This window comes from Suricata suricatta, chromosome X (assembly GCF_006229205.1).
Source record: "Suricata suricatta isolate VVHF042 chromosome X, meerkat_22Aug2017_6uvM2_HiC, whole genome shotgun sequence".
Classification (NCBI taxonomy): domain Eukaryota; kingdom Metazoa; phylum Chordata; class Mammalia; order Carnivora; family Herpestidae; genus Suricata; species Suricata suricatta.
Genome location: NC_043717.1, coordinates 64,650,060 through 64,663,753, shown reverse-complemented (window position 1 = coordinate 64,663,753; position 13,694 = coordinate 64,650,060). Strand labels below are relative to the sequence as shown.

Below are 13,694 nucleotides of genomic sequence, written 5' to 3'. Positions count from 1 at the left end.
GCTCTTTCCATGATTTGGCTATTGTTGACAGTGCTGCTATGAACATTGGGGTCCATGTGGCCCTATGCATCAGCACTTCTGGACCCCTTGGATAAATACCTAGTAGTGCTATTGCTGGGTCATAGGGAAGTTCTACTGATAGTTTTTTAAGGAACTTCCATACTGTTTTCCAGAGCGGCTGCACCAGTTTACATTCCCACCAACAGTGTAGGAGGGTGCCCTTTTCACCACATGCTTGCCAGCATCTATAGTCTCTTGATTTGTTCATTTAAGTCACTCTGACTGGCATGATGTGGTATCTCAGTGTGGTTTTGATTTGTGTTTCCCTGATGATGAGTGACATTGAGCATCGTTTCATGTGCCTGTTGGCCATCTGGATGTCCTCTTTGGAGAAGTGTCTATTCAGGTCTTCTGCCCATTTCTTCACTGGATTATTCATTTTTTGGGTATGGAGTTTAGTGAGTTCCTTGTAGGTTTTGGATACTAGCCCTTTACGTGATATGCCATTTGACACTATCTTTTCCCATCCCGCTGGTTGTCTGTTAGTTTTTTTGATTGTTTCCTGTGCAGTGCAGAAGCTTTTTATCTTGATGAGGTCCTAATCCCTAATCGTTCATTTTTGCTCTGGATTCCCTTGCCTTTGGGTATGTGTGGAGGAGGAAATTGCTGCGACTGAGGTCAAGGAGACTGTTTCCTGCTTTCTCCTCTAGGGTTTTTATGGTTTCCTGTCTCACATTCAGATCCTTTATCCATTTTGAGTTAATTTTGTGAATGGTGTAAGAAAATGGTCTAATTTCATTTTTCTACATGTTGCTGTCCAGCTCTCCCAACACCACCAATTGAAGAGGCTGTCTTTTCTCCGTTGGATACTCTTTCCTGTTTTGTCAAAGGTTAATTGACCATACTCTTGTGGGCCCAGTTCTGCATTCTCTATTCTATTTCATTGGTCCATGTGTCTGTTTTTGTGCCAATACCATACTGTCTTGATGATGACAGCTTTGTAGTGGAGGCTAACATCTGGGATTGTGATGGCTCCCGTTTTGGTTTTCTTCTTCAATATGACTTTGGCTATTTGAGGTTTTTGTGGTTCCCTACAAATTTTAAGATAGTTTGTTTTAGGTTTGAGAAAAATGCTGGTGCAACTTTGATGGGGATTGCATTGAAGAATGTGTAACTTGCTTTGGGTAATAATGACATTTAAAAATGTTTATTCTTCTGATCCATGACCACGGAATTTTTTTCCATTTCTTTGTGTCTTCTTCAATTTCCTTCATAAGTCTTCTATAGTTTTTAGCATATAGGTCTTTTACATCTTTGGTTAGGTTTATTCCTAGGTATTTTATGATTTTTCATGCAATTGTGAATGGGATCCGTTTCTTGATTTCTCTTTCTGTTGGTTCAATGCTTCTCTTTTTAATATCATAATAGTCTTATAGCTGTATGCCGCATTTCCTCACAGCCTTAAAATTATTCAAAAGGATTATGTAGGTATAAGTTGGATCATAGAACCTTTGCAGCTACAGTAAAACATTTGGATTTTCATAGAAGTAATGGGAAGCCACTGACATAAGTAGCATTGATTTAATATAGAAATGATAACTTTTAAAATCTTTAAAGCTTTGTTTAACCTTTAAGTAGCCTCATGTGTGATTAACTCATAGATTAGTTGTTTAAGTATGGAAAATGTACTATCAGTATGAAGATTCCCAACATTTCAATGTCAAAACTTTCTCGTTTTTGGAGAGTTGGATGGGTTAGCAATGGTAGATTTTCTGAGAGTTTTATACTTTTTTTAAAATCACAAATTTTCCCTTCTTCCTTCAAAAACAAAGAAAATGTAAGCCATTAAGTAGAAGGCTTATCCTGTGACTTAAGCTGTTGCTCAAAATGGGCAGTCCATCTTGGGATGCCTGGGTGGCTCAATTGGTTAAGCATCTGACTCATGATTTTGGCTCAGGTCATGATATCTCAGTCGTGGTACTGATGGTGAGGAGCCTGATTGGGATTATCTCTCTCCTGCTCTCTCTGCACCTCCCCTGCTCTTTTTCTCAAAATAAATAAGCATTCAAAAAATGGGTAGTACATCTTAATGAAAGGTGCTAATCTCATTAGTATTCTGTACTACTACAGAAAAGCGCAGGATAAAGATATGGCAATAAAAGATACATGCTGTAATTATAGTACTTCAGTAAATTATGGGACATAAGAGTTCCTAGATGGAAAGAGAAGAGAGAGACAATGCAGCTGAAGGGATCACGGCAGAAGTAGTACAGAGGTGGGAGCTGAAGAATGAGAATCTCATATGTAAAACAGCCAAAGTAGAGAGTGGAAAATATCCTAGAATGGCAGCTAGTTCCTACCAGACACCAAAAGAGCTACATGCATATATGTATATATACAACATAGTTCATTTTACCAAGTCTAATTTTCAAAAGGCTTTTTAAATTAACATTTATCTTCCACACCTCTGCATACTTTAAAAAATCAAAATAAGTTTACAGTTCTGAAGCCGTATTTAAGGCTGTTGTAGGTAAAAATTGTATGTATACTAAGTCATGGTACAGACAGATGTCCCCTATATTTGAACCATTGTAAAAACTAAGCTGTATAACATGATTTTATAATATCTTAGAAGATTTGTATCTCTTGATATCCATGTGCAACTTCTATTCACATCAAAACAGATTTATTTGTGCTCACCAATGAATGGATATATACATATATAGGCAATATTGAATTGGAAGAATAACAAAAAACCCTTTTTTAAAGCCTAGCATTTACTACCCTTCATGTAGATGCTAGGGCACTCAGGAAACTTATACTGAGGGTTGCACAATGCATAACAATCATTTGATCCACATAAACAAAAAAGCAGCTGCATGGCTTAACCATGCTAAATAATGCTGAGAATAGAACATTATAAATACCATGGCCAATTGAAATTGCATAAGCAATTTTAGCAAGTACAATATAAGACATATGGCATCACTCAGTGCCAAGTATTTTCACAAGTAGTGGTGAGAGGTGCCAACCCAGGGCATAATGGGCCCCATGGGGGGACTCATTCAAATAATGGTCCTCCCATCCTTTGTTCTTCTGACTACAGCCCTTACTCTATGCTTGTCATTTGAGTGGGGATTTAGTCAGATGAAATTCTCTAGGATTAAAGTAGGAATTATTTTGTGAAAAGCTTATTAACCAATTGAAAAAACGATCTTCTCCTATCCTTCCCCAACAATGTTCCTTTTGAATGACCATCAGTTGTTTCACAAGATAAAATATATTTATATTGTTTAAAGTTGTTTACCTGCTAGTTAGCCAGGAAATATTATTTAGTTTTATTACTTTAATTACAAAAATCATAAAATACAATGCATATGCAATAAAAAAAAGATTATGCAACAAATACCCATTTTCAAACTGCCTTGGGACTGTTTATGAAGTGGTTTGGCCTAAAGCAATGACTAAAACCAGATTTAAATGCTATTATAAATAGGTAAAAGCTTTCCTTACATAACCCATATTTACATTATCAATAAAACCTGAGATTTGAAGCTTGCAGTAATAACTTTGTGGAGGAAGCAGAGCAAATTTATCATCTGTGATCCCTTCTTCATCTCTCCCTATTACATCTGGGATAACTCTGTAGTACTTAGGTGATATGACTAAATCTTATTAGTGGAGGGTTTTTCACACAAATCTGGCATTTTAAAATCCCAAAGTAAAAAATTAACATAGAAAATGCCATGAAATTAAGCAAATTAAGAGATAACTGTCAATATCATGCAGTGCTATGACAAGACTAAATAACCCCAGTTAAACAGTATCAGGAATGAGTAGTAGATTTTTGAAAAGTAGATACTAAAGTAAGAGAGACAGTTAATGTCAAAGCATAAAAGATATTTAAAGCAAAACATCTATTATATTAAGCTATCAGTCCCTTGATTATTATTTTGTCATTTGTATAGTTGACACAGCTGGGTACAAATAGCAGTAAAAATCTATGAAGTTTTTAAATTATCAGCTTGCACCAGTACTAATCATGAATCATAACCAGTGCAAGTGTAATTAAGATTCATTTCCAACTTAATGCATTTATATGTTTCAAAATAAGCTTCTTTAGGAAAATAAAAATGATGAAAATTGTCAATGATATATAATATTTTCAAAGCAGGCTTATTTCTTTTTATTTTAAAAGTTTATTTTTCCTTCCATGAATGCTTCAGAGGTAGGAAGTCCATAATATAAATGATTCATGTGAATTCTGTTTCTATTAGCCAAAGAAGAGTCATAAACATGAGAAAACAGAATTTTTTTAACTTTGTTATTTTAGAAGAAGAAACATTTATACCACAACAAAATATTAGTTCCTTTATTCTCCTGATGCAGAATCCTGACAGTATTAAAGGAGTTAGAAGAGTAGAACTCTTTGGAGTACATATTGAATTTCTTGCTTTAATAATGAAGATGTAGTTCTGTGTAATCTAAAATTAATTTAAAACTAGTGAAAAGAAGTAATATTCTACTATCTCTTTTTGTTCTCTCCTATTCAAATTTAACAAGTGGTGGCTGCTTTCAAGAGGACAGCGTGCACAAGATTCAAATTAGATGTCAAAGCTGAATAAGCCAAGTTTGCCTTCTTCTATTATTTGAATGGGATTTAACTAGATTGTCTAATATCCTATTTTTTTGGAAAATTATCATGCTCACTTCAGCAGCACATACACCAAAATTGGAAAAATACAGAGATTAGCATGGCCCCTTTACAAGGATGACACAAATTCGAGAAAATTATTTTCTTTTCAGTAAAACTTAGAGCTCTGTAGAATGAACTTCAAAAGCAGTGACCATTTCATAAAGTATGCTATTCAGATTGAAAACAAGTAAGATGGGAAGTGGAAGTGGAAGAATCACATAAAATAAATGTATTAGAGGGAGTGGGCTAAACAAGGCAACCCTCAACAAAGTCCTTTCATTCTCTGCTCCAAATGCAAGTCAAATAAGATCTTGTCACATGAAGTGATGTATCCTATGACCGAAGTATCATGAAAAATGTACCAGTGGCTTGTTTTCATTTTAGTTGCATTTTTGACATCTTATGGCCTGCAGAGATATTCTGTGTATCACATACACAAAAAACAAATGCACCGTGTGTCATCCTTAAAGATCATGTTACTGGGACTGTATTCATACAGCCTTTGTCTTGGGTATTTTTCCTAACAGGAATGGTTGATTTGTAATTATTCGTTTATAGTCTCTTGCCCACTCCTCATTATTCCTACAAGCTGAAGAATCAACCATAGTGAAATAAGTTAACAAAGAAACAATGTGGTTTATAAAACATGACTGAAGCATTCACATCATTTACAAGAGAAAAATCCTATGAATAAAAGAGCTCGGGCCTGCCTTAAAGCAGGAACTTCCCTGCAGAGAGAAATGGGAAGAAACAAAGGCACATGCTACTGCAGCTGCATTATTTCTGAAGTAGGACACTCAGAAAAGGATACAAGCTATTCATGTTTCTAGAAACATTACATTTAATTCCTCTTCAAAAGATTTAGCAGATTAGTGGAAAGAAGCAGCACATGGAGACACACACACACACACACACACACACACACACCATGAAATAAGAGTTAGCATTGCACAGAAATTTGCTTAAACTAATATTAGAAAGAAAATATATCAGAAATTATTGCCTCTTACTTAAGGCTAGAATAAAAGGTCATAGCTAATTGGTAAAAAAAAAAAAAAAAAAAAAAAAAAAAAAAAAAAAAAAAAGCAAGCAGGTTTGGACACATAGGAAGAAAATTCTATGATGACTCCTACCCAACCACTGCTCTTTCTACCTTCAATTATGCCAGGACATGTACCACCTTCATAGAACTAGAAAAAAAGCCATACTTCAAAATCCAGTTTTGGGGCACCTGAGTGGCTCGTCGGTTGAGCATCCCACATCAGCTCAGGTCATGATCTCACAGATTTGTGAGTTCGAGCCCTGTGTCAGGCTTGCTATTGTCAGCACAGAGCCAGCTTTGGATCTTCTGTGCCCTTCTCTCTCTGCCCCTTCTCCACTTGCACTCTCTCTCAAAAATAAATCTTTAAAAGAAAAACATTGAGCTTCTTTTCCACTTTAAGGAAACTTTGGCCATATTTAACTTTTATAGCCAAATCAACTAGGAAAACGAAACCTATTTGATGGTCAAGAATTGAAGTTAAGGAACTTCCATACTGTTTTCCAAAGTTGAAGGGGGAGGGGGAGGGGGAAGGGAGGTGGTGACAATGGAGGAGGGCACTTTGTGGGGAAGAGCACTGGGTGTTATATGGAAACCAATTTGACAATAAACTCTTAAAAAAAGAATTGAAGTTAAGTTGTTTAAAAAGTTATCCATAATGCATAATAAAAATGCTTTCACAAGCATGATTGTGACTAAAATCATAATTGATAAATGATGCTACTTTCCAAGGGCTATGCTTTGCTTTAAATAAATAGATAAGTTCACACAGAATCACTTTTACTGGAGTTAGCCTCCAAGTTAAACAAACAAAAAGTGAATAAACAGTTTCATGTTTTCAAAACATCAGAGAAAAATTAACATATCAATGTAAGACAAGTACTTTTTAAAAATATTTTGCTTTACATGACTTAATAATAAAGATTTCTCTTTACAGTGGAATGTAATTATGACCTATTTCAGTAAAATCTAAGATATTATTTGAATGAATTTGGAGAGATAAAAATTTTTTTAAAGTACCAAACCTGTGAAACAACCCTAGTTATTGAAATATCCAACTCTTTCTTCTTAATTCAACGTGTTTATTTTTTTCATGTTTAACAATCTTTAATTCAAATGTGAAAGTTCAATAAAAGCCATTTGTAGGGCTTGGGATTTGTTCTTTTAAAAACAAGAATGGAAGAATGCAACAAAATGATCTTTCCACTTTCTTCTTCAGAAACTTTCAAGGAAAGGATAGATCATAGGGCCATAAAGATCCATTTAGTCATACCCACTCTCTCCCCCCCACCAAGTCTTTCACCCATTCCATAATCTTAATACATATTCCTGAAGGAAGATTTAGAGTTCAGCTTGCTTACATAACCATTTAAAAATACTCAGCACCAGCTTGCTTCCTATAATGCCAAACAAATCCTGAAACTACTTCAATATGCATTTCTTCTTTTTTAAAACAAGGGGGTACTTATTTGTAGAAAGCAATGCTTAGCCTACAGATACATTTCCCAGAAATGGCATATGCCATTCGAAGGCCTAGACATGCTCATGCTTTCAAAGTGAATACCTAGCCTAATATGCATAGAAGCATCAATGGCAAAGTTGAAGATCAATATCATAACTATTTTTCTATTTATTTGAAGCACATTAAAAAATTGGTACACTTTGGAAATTCAGTGGCACAAGGTACACTGCCATAACTTTAGGGACATTATACAGTTTTAAAAAAAGGAAATAAAAAAGAAAAAAAATTCCCTTGTTTGAAACACTGCATTACATAATTTTACCTGTCCAAACAAACTATTTATAAATATTTGGTCAATAAACTGCTAACATCCATAAAAAGATAGCTTTCTTACTAAAATGCAATAATTTAAAATATTGGTATCTAAACAAGAAAAGACAAAACCAAACTGGAATGAAAACCTAGATATCACATTTTAAATTGCAGCTTTTTGTTTGGGCCTTCATACTCTTCTCTCCCTCTACCATATGCTGCTGGAGTTCCAGGCCCCATTCTTCTAGGTCCAGCACTTCCCTGCTGAAAGCGCTCAGTACGCATGTCGCTTCCTATCATGGAACCACTCATGGTTGCTGGTGGAACTCCAGGATTAGCTTCATAACCTATGCCACCACCACCACCGTGGAAATTTCTGGTCTCCTGAACCATAGGGATCTCCCATGTTCATTGTTCCCTCTCCACCCATTCTCATGTCTCTGTCTCTTGGATCCATGTAGCTCACTCATCCAGCTATAACTTTCCTCTCTTTGGCATCTCATTTGTTCCTCCATTTCATGTTGAGGAATCGTCATCTCTTCTTCCCTTCTACATCGTTCTTCTTCATGCCTTAGCTACTTTTCTTCACGTTTCTGCATTTTTTTGGTTGTGAAATTCTTCCTTGCATCTTAATTCTTCCTGGTGTCTCATCAGATCTTGACACAGAAGATTTGCCTGATGTTCATGATAGGTATCTTCCATTTCACTTTCCAATTTGTCCTTTGCAAGTTCTTTTCAACTTGCTCCCTTTGCTGTTTCTCCATTTCATCCAAGGACTTCCATTGCTGAGAATATTCATCTCAAAAGTGCCATGCTGGACAAAATGAAGAGGGGTTTCTCTTTCCTTTTGATACACTAGATTCTTCTGTGCAAGTTTTTCAGGAAGGACGTCTTCATCATCTAATTGTTCAAGTGGTTCAACAATGACTGGACGGGGAATTGTTGTTAGTAAGAAAACACCTTCACTGCAACTTTCAAATGCTTTCCTTGCTGCTGGTTTAGAAGCAGACTCAACAGTGCCTTTCTCTGTAGGTCTTCCATGATCATCCACAATTACAACAGCCCTTTCAATAGGAACAAACTGGCTAAAAGCTTCTTCCAACAGTTCCTGGGAAACATGAGGTGAAAGGTTTCCAGTGGAAAGGGCGGCAGCATGTGTGGCAAAGCAAAGCCCAAGCTGTCTACCTCTCATGGGTGTATCATCAATTTCGGCTTTGGCAATTTCAGCCAATGCTCTGGATTCAAGTTTAGTAAATCCAAACCCTTTGACAAAGACTTCTCCTGTTTCTCCATATTTAGCAAATAGTCTTTTGAATTCATCCTCTGTGATATCAGCAGGTAGATTCCCAACAAACAACTGACAACTCTGTGTGCAAGTTTTCTCTCCAGGCCTCCTCAAGAGAGACAAGTTGGCTTTAACCACCCCCCCCCACCCAGAGTCGAAGATCTTCTCCTCCCTGTGGCCACCAGCGCCCCCACCCCCGCTCCGGGTGGGGGCCCTGGTGGTGCTGTTGGTGGTACGGCGGGTGATGCTGCCGGCCTCCTTGGGGCTCCTCACTGCCACGGTGTGGTGGCTTGGGGTGGCCCTCAGGAGTGCTTAGGCCAGGACCACTGGCTGGGCTTCGGCCCGCCTGGCATTTTGCCGCCTTTTGGGCCTCCAGGTCCTGGGCCCTGCGTAGGACTGGAGCCTGGGCCACCTGCGGGTGGAGGCAGCAGCCCCTGGCCTGAGGTGGGGCAGTGGGGACACCACTGCTCGGAGGTGAGGGCGGGGGTGCCTGAGGGGGCGCCAAGGTGACAGCGGGTGGTGGGGTCGGGGTGGGGCCCCGCCCCGTGGGTAACCCAGAGGTCTGGGGAGTGGTGGGTGGTGCCGAGTCAGAGGCCTGCAGAGCTCTGCCTCCTCCTGGAACCTGACCGGGTCCCTCTGGAACAACAGGCTTGGATGAGTCCTTGGGCAGTGGGCGGCGGTGGTGGCTGCTGATACTGCGGCTGATGGGGCGGTAGCTGAAGTGCCGGCGGCTGCTCAGGTTGTGGCTGCTGCTGGAGGTGTTGGTGGGGCTGGGGCCTTGGGGCCACCTTGGTCCGGGCCGGGCCTCATGGGTCCGGGGTTCTGATTGAGGCCCATGCCGGGCGAGGGGAGCGTTAAGTCTTAGAGGCCGCGGAGGCCGCCGCATCCTCTGCACTGGTGGAAGCGACCACCGCCAAGGCTCTGGAACCGATCCAGAGACATGTCTGTAATCAAGGGGCGGTTGAGGCAGAAGCGGAGAAGACACTTAGGGAACATGGAGGCTACCTTGCTTCACACAAGATGGTGGATGACACAGGCCTACTGAACATATTTATAACTGTCAAGCCAAAATTAATTATCCATTGTGGTCTAAGGAATTTTTATGAAAAGGTATTTTTCTCTTTAAAGTTTTTTCTGAGTATATACTTTCTGAGAGCAAAAAATCATGCAGTCATTTTACATGTGTCTGTACTAACTGATGAAATAATTTATGTAGCTATACAAAAGGTTTAACATTTGCTTGATGCTTTAGTCACTACCAGGAGCACTTATAAATTCTACAGTGATGGCATCATAATTCCAAGTCTAGGAACCAAGAGTCCATCCAGGAACTTTTCTCAGTCCCTTTGAAATGTTCTTCACTGATCCCTCTCTGACATCAAGACCTGAACAATTCTGCATAAAGTAACAGAGAATTTATTTGGAATAGTTAACTATTGTCAGTCCTGTTTGTTTTCCTACAAGAGACAGAATGCTCAGACTTAACAGAAGCAAGACAGATTTCAAATAATGTTGGCACAATTATATTTCCTCATCTTTTCTGCCAGTTCTTCTTCCCCACAATTAATGTGTGGAATATTCGATTGGGATAATGGTGGTGGGAAACAAAGACAAAACACGATTCTTTTGAAGCAACAGAAGTGATGTGAGGAAAGTGGTGTACAAAGGGCCCTAGAACTACAAAGCACAGTACATAGGGAAAAAAAGTTAAGAAACTGGAAGCATAAGGATAATCTATAATGCATAGAATTTGTCTGGACAGCATTCAACTTGACCATAATTCTTTTTCAGTGTTTTGCATCATCCTCTACCAGGAAGTTCTAAATGAATCATGCAAGTGATCAATACTATTTGTGGCAAGTGAAAGGAAATACTCAAATTGCAAGATGTGATGTTTTTCTTCCCATTTGTTTTTTATTTTATTTTATTTTATTTTATTTTATTTTATTTTAGAAAGAGAACACATGTGAAGAGGGGAGGCAGGCAGAGGTAAAGAGAGAGAGAATCTTAAGCAGGTTTCATGCTCAGCAAAGAACTCAGTGTGGGGCTTGATCCCATATCCCTGGGAGCATAAGCCAAGCTGAAATCAAGAGTTGGATAATCAACTGACTGAACCACCCAGATGCTCCCCCAATTTGTCTTTTATAAACTGATCCAACATGAATTCAACACTGAAAACATCCCCTAATAATTTTCTAGAAACTTATTATGCTGGTTATTCCTAAAATTATTTTCTATATTGGACCATTATCTCAGTCACTAAGGATGGTCATCCTCTTGGTGCCTTCATGTTGTGGGTTTTTAGGCCAATTAACTGAACTTGTTTCATTTAATGTTCCCTATAAGTACATGAGAGTTGATTTAAATTTGGACCATAAAACAAAAAATTTATATTAGAAAAATTCTTTCAAGAGAACTTTTTCTTTTCAAGTCCAGCATGTTTCTTTGATTCCATCTATCTGTTGATGACAATAAAATGAAATCCAGTTATGTACAAAACATAGTCATCTTTCTTTATGTCTGCCACTTAAAGTAGTACTGATATAGACAACTGAAATGATGTCACAAATATAACTAAAATAAATATTGGATTATCCATACAAAGTCATACTGCTTATCCCTCCTGATTCAAATTCCCCTTCATAGGTTAGCTCCAAATATTTAAAGATAATTATTTCATTAAGAATGTGAACTGGTGCAGCTGCTCTGGAAAACAGTATGGAAGTTCCTCAAAAAACTATCAGTAGAACTCCCCTATGACCCAGCAAAAGCACTGCTAGGGATTTACCCAAAGGATACAGAAGTGCTGATGCATAGGAGCACATGTATCCCAATGTTCATAGCGGCACTTTCTACAATAGCCAAATCATGGAAAGAGCCTCAATGTCCATCACCTGATGAATGGATCAAGAAGATGTGGTATATATATATACAATGGAGTATTACATGGCAATGAGAAGGAATGAAATCTGGCCATTTGTAGGAAAGTGGATGGACCTCAAGGGTATCATGCCAAGAGAAATAAGTCAGGCAGAAAAGGACAGATACCATATGTTTGTACTCATAGGTCTAACAGGAGAGACCTAACAGGGGACAATAGGGAGGGGAAGGGGAAAAGAGAGTTATAGAGAGAGATACACACAAATCATGAGAGAGTATTAAATTCTGAGAACTAACCGAGGGCTGAAGGGGGATGGGTGGGAGGAGGGGGTGATGCTCATGGAGGGGGGCACTTGTGGGGAGAAGCACTGGTTGTTATATGGAAACCAATTTGACAATAAACTATTATTTAAAAAAAAGAAACAAGAGAGATGTGTATATTCTTGATCAATAGTGATATGGCTGCTAAAAATATAACAATTATTATAACTTTTCAATAAAGATAAAATCCATATATAATAGTATTAACTTTCTAAACAACGATATGAAAATCATATCCTTGTTTTTCTGTTTTTGCATTTCTTTGCATCTGGGACATACACTGACTTTCTGAAACCCCTGCAGAGTTGTGAATAATGCATGGAATCAAAAATAATCCCTGTTCATTGCCCATAGAATACTGTATTGCTTGCTGTATATTGCATCTATGTAAGACAAACAATAGAAAAGACCAATAACCCTGGAAATCTCAAGCTAAAACCTTCCCAAGTGGAAAGGGAAAATATCACCCTAGATTCTAGATGTCCTTCAAATAAACAATTCAAATCCTTAAAGTACTCATATATACTAGATAAAACTAACTTAAACTTCAGAAAGATCTGTTCTGAATAGATATGTGAGAAAGCTAATAAAGCTATTAATTACTTACAGTTATGCTAAAGAGATTCACTAACTCCTGTCTATTTCCCTTGTCTTATAGAGCGTATTTGCAGACTAATGAGAAGATATGTAAAACTTAAACAAAATGTTCCATTTTTTCCTGTATTTTCTCTGGTAGTATTAAGAATTTAGCCCTTTAAGCATTAGGAGTAGAAGAAATTGCGACTTAAGAATGACAAAAAGGTGGCACTCAAATGGAAGCACGTAAGAGTACGTAAAGTAAAAGTACATAAGAGTACGTAAAGTAAAAGTACGTAAGAGTAATGACATATAATAATATTTTGTTTTTTAGATAATCTCAGAATATTTCTTTACTTGTCAAGCCTAAATATTACTAGTATAAGGGTTATATGAAGGTAGCATACATTGGACATTTAGGTTTGCCCATAAAATAAACTCAGCTTTAATGGAATTCCATTTACAGTGATGTAGAATGAAATTTCTATTTCTTTCATCCTCTAAATTTCAAACTTCAGAGATAGATTCAGGTATAATATATTGAAAAGGATTTATTGTAGATTTCAAACCTTTTTTTGATAATTGTGAAGTATTCAACAAACACTTATCAAGAGCATATATTAAACTGAGTTATGTGCTAGGTGCTAAAAATACATCATAACATTTAATAGTGAAACACAGTTTTAAGCCTTGTAGTATTCTAATACTTTGTACCATCTATGTCTTTAAGAGGGCTGACACAAGCATAACCTTACAAGGTTCCTAAAATAGATGAAACACTAGGTTCAAGGTTTCTGGACTCATGTTTTTGCAAATGCAAAGAATACCAGTGAATTATAAAAAAAAGACTTGAATCTCAAAAGAGTTCTATGGAGTTCAAGATACTCACTGTCCTTTTCCTTTCTTCCTTTACTTTCTACTACTCTCATTTTAATGGACACAAGGAAAGGAACTACCAAGAGTAAGATTCAAATTAGAGTACACAAGAGAGGTGTGTTCAAAGGTTTCACAAAAGTTAAAAGATGGGTGGTGGTACATTCATTTCATGTGAATCTTGCTATCTTTCGACATTGTGGCAGCAGATGGAATTTGGCTGGGTAGAGGAAAGAGTTTACAAATTCTT

At 37.5% G+C, this 13,694-nt stretch overlaps 1 non-coding gene and 1 pseudogene across 1 annotated transcript; one reads left to right on the top strand and one right to left on the bottom strand.

The window, feature by feature from the left end:
• Positions 1-4,702: 4,702 nt before the first annotated feature.
• LOC115284478 lies at positions 4,703-4,804 on the top strand. Its single transcript, XR_003905231.1, has one exon. It is a non-coding gene; the product is annotated as a U6 spliceosomal RNA (small nuclear RNA).
• A 2,861-nt stretch (positions 4,805-7,665) lies between these two features.
• LOC115283436 lies at positions 7,666-9,736 on the bottom strand (annotated as a pseudogene).
• Between the last annotated feature and the right edge of the window lie 3,958 nt (positions 9,737-13,694).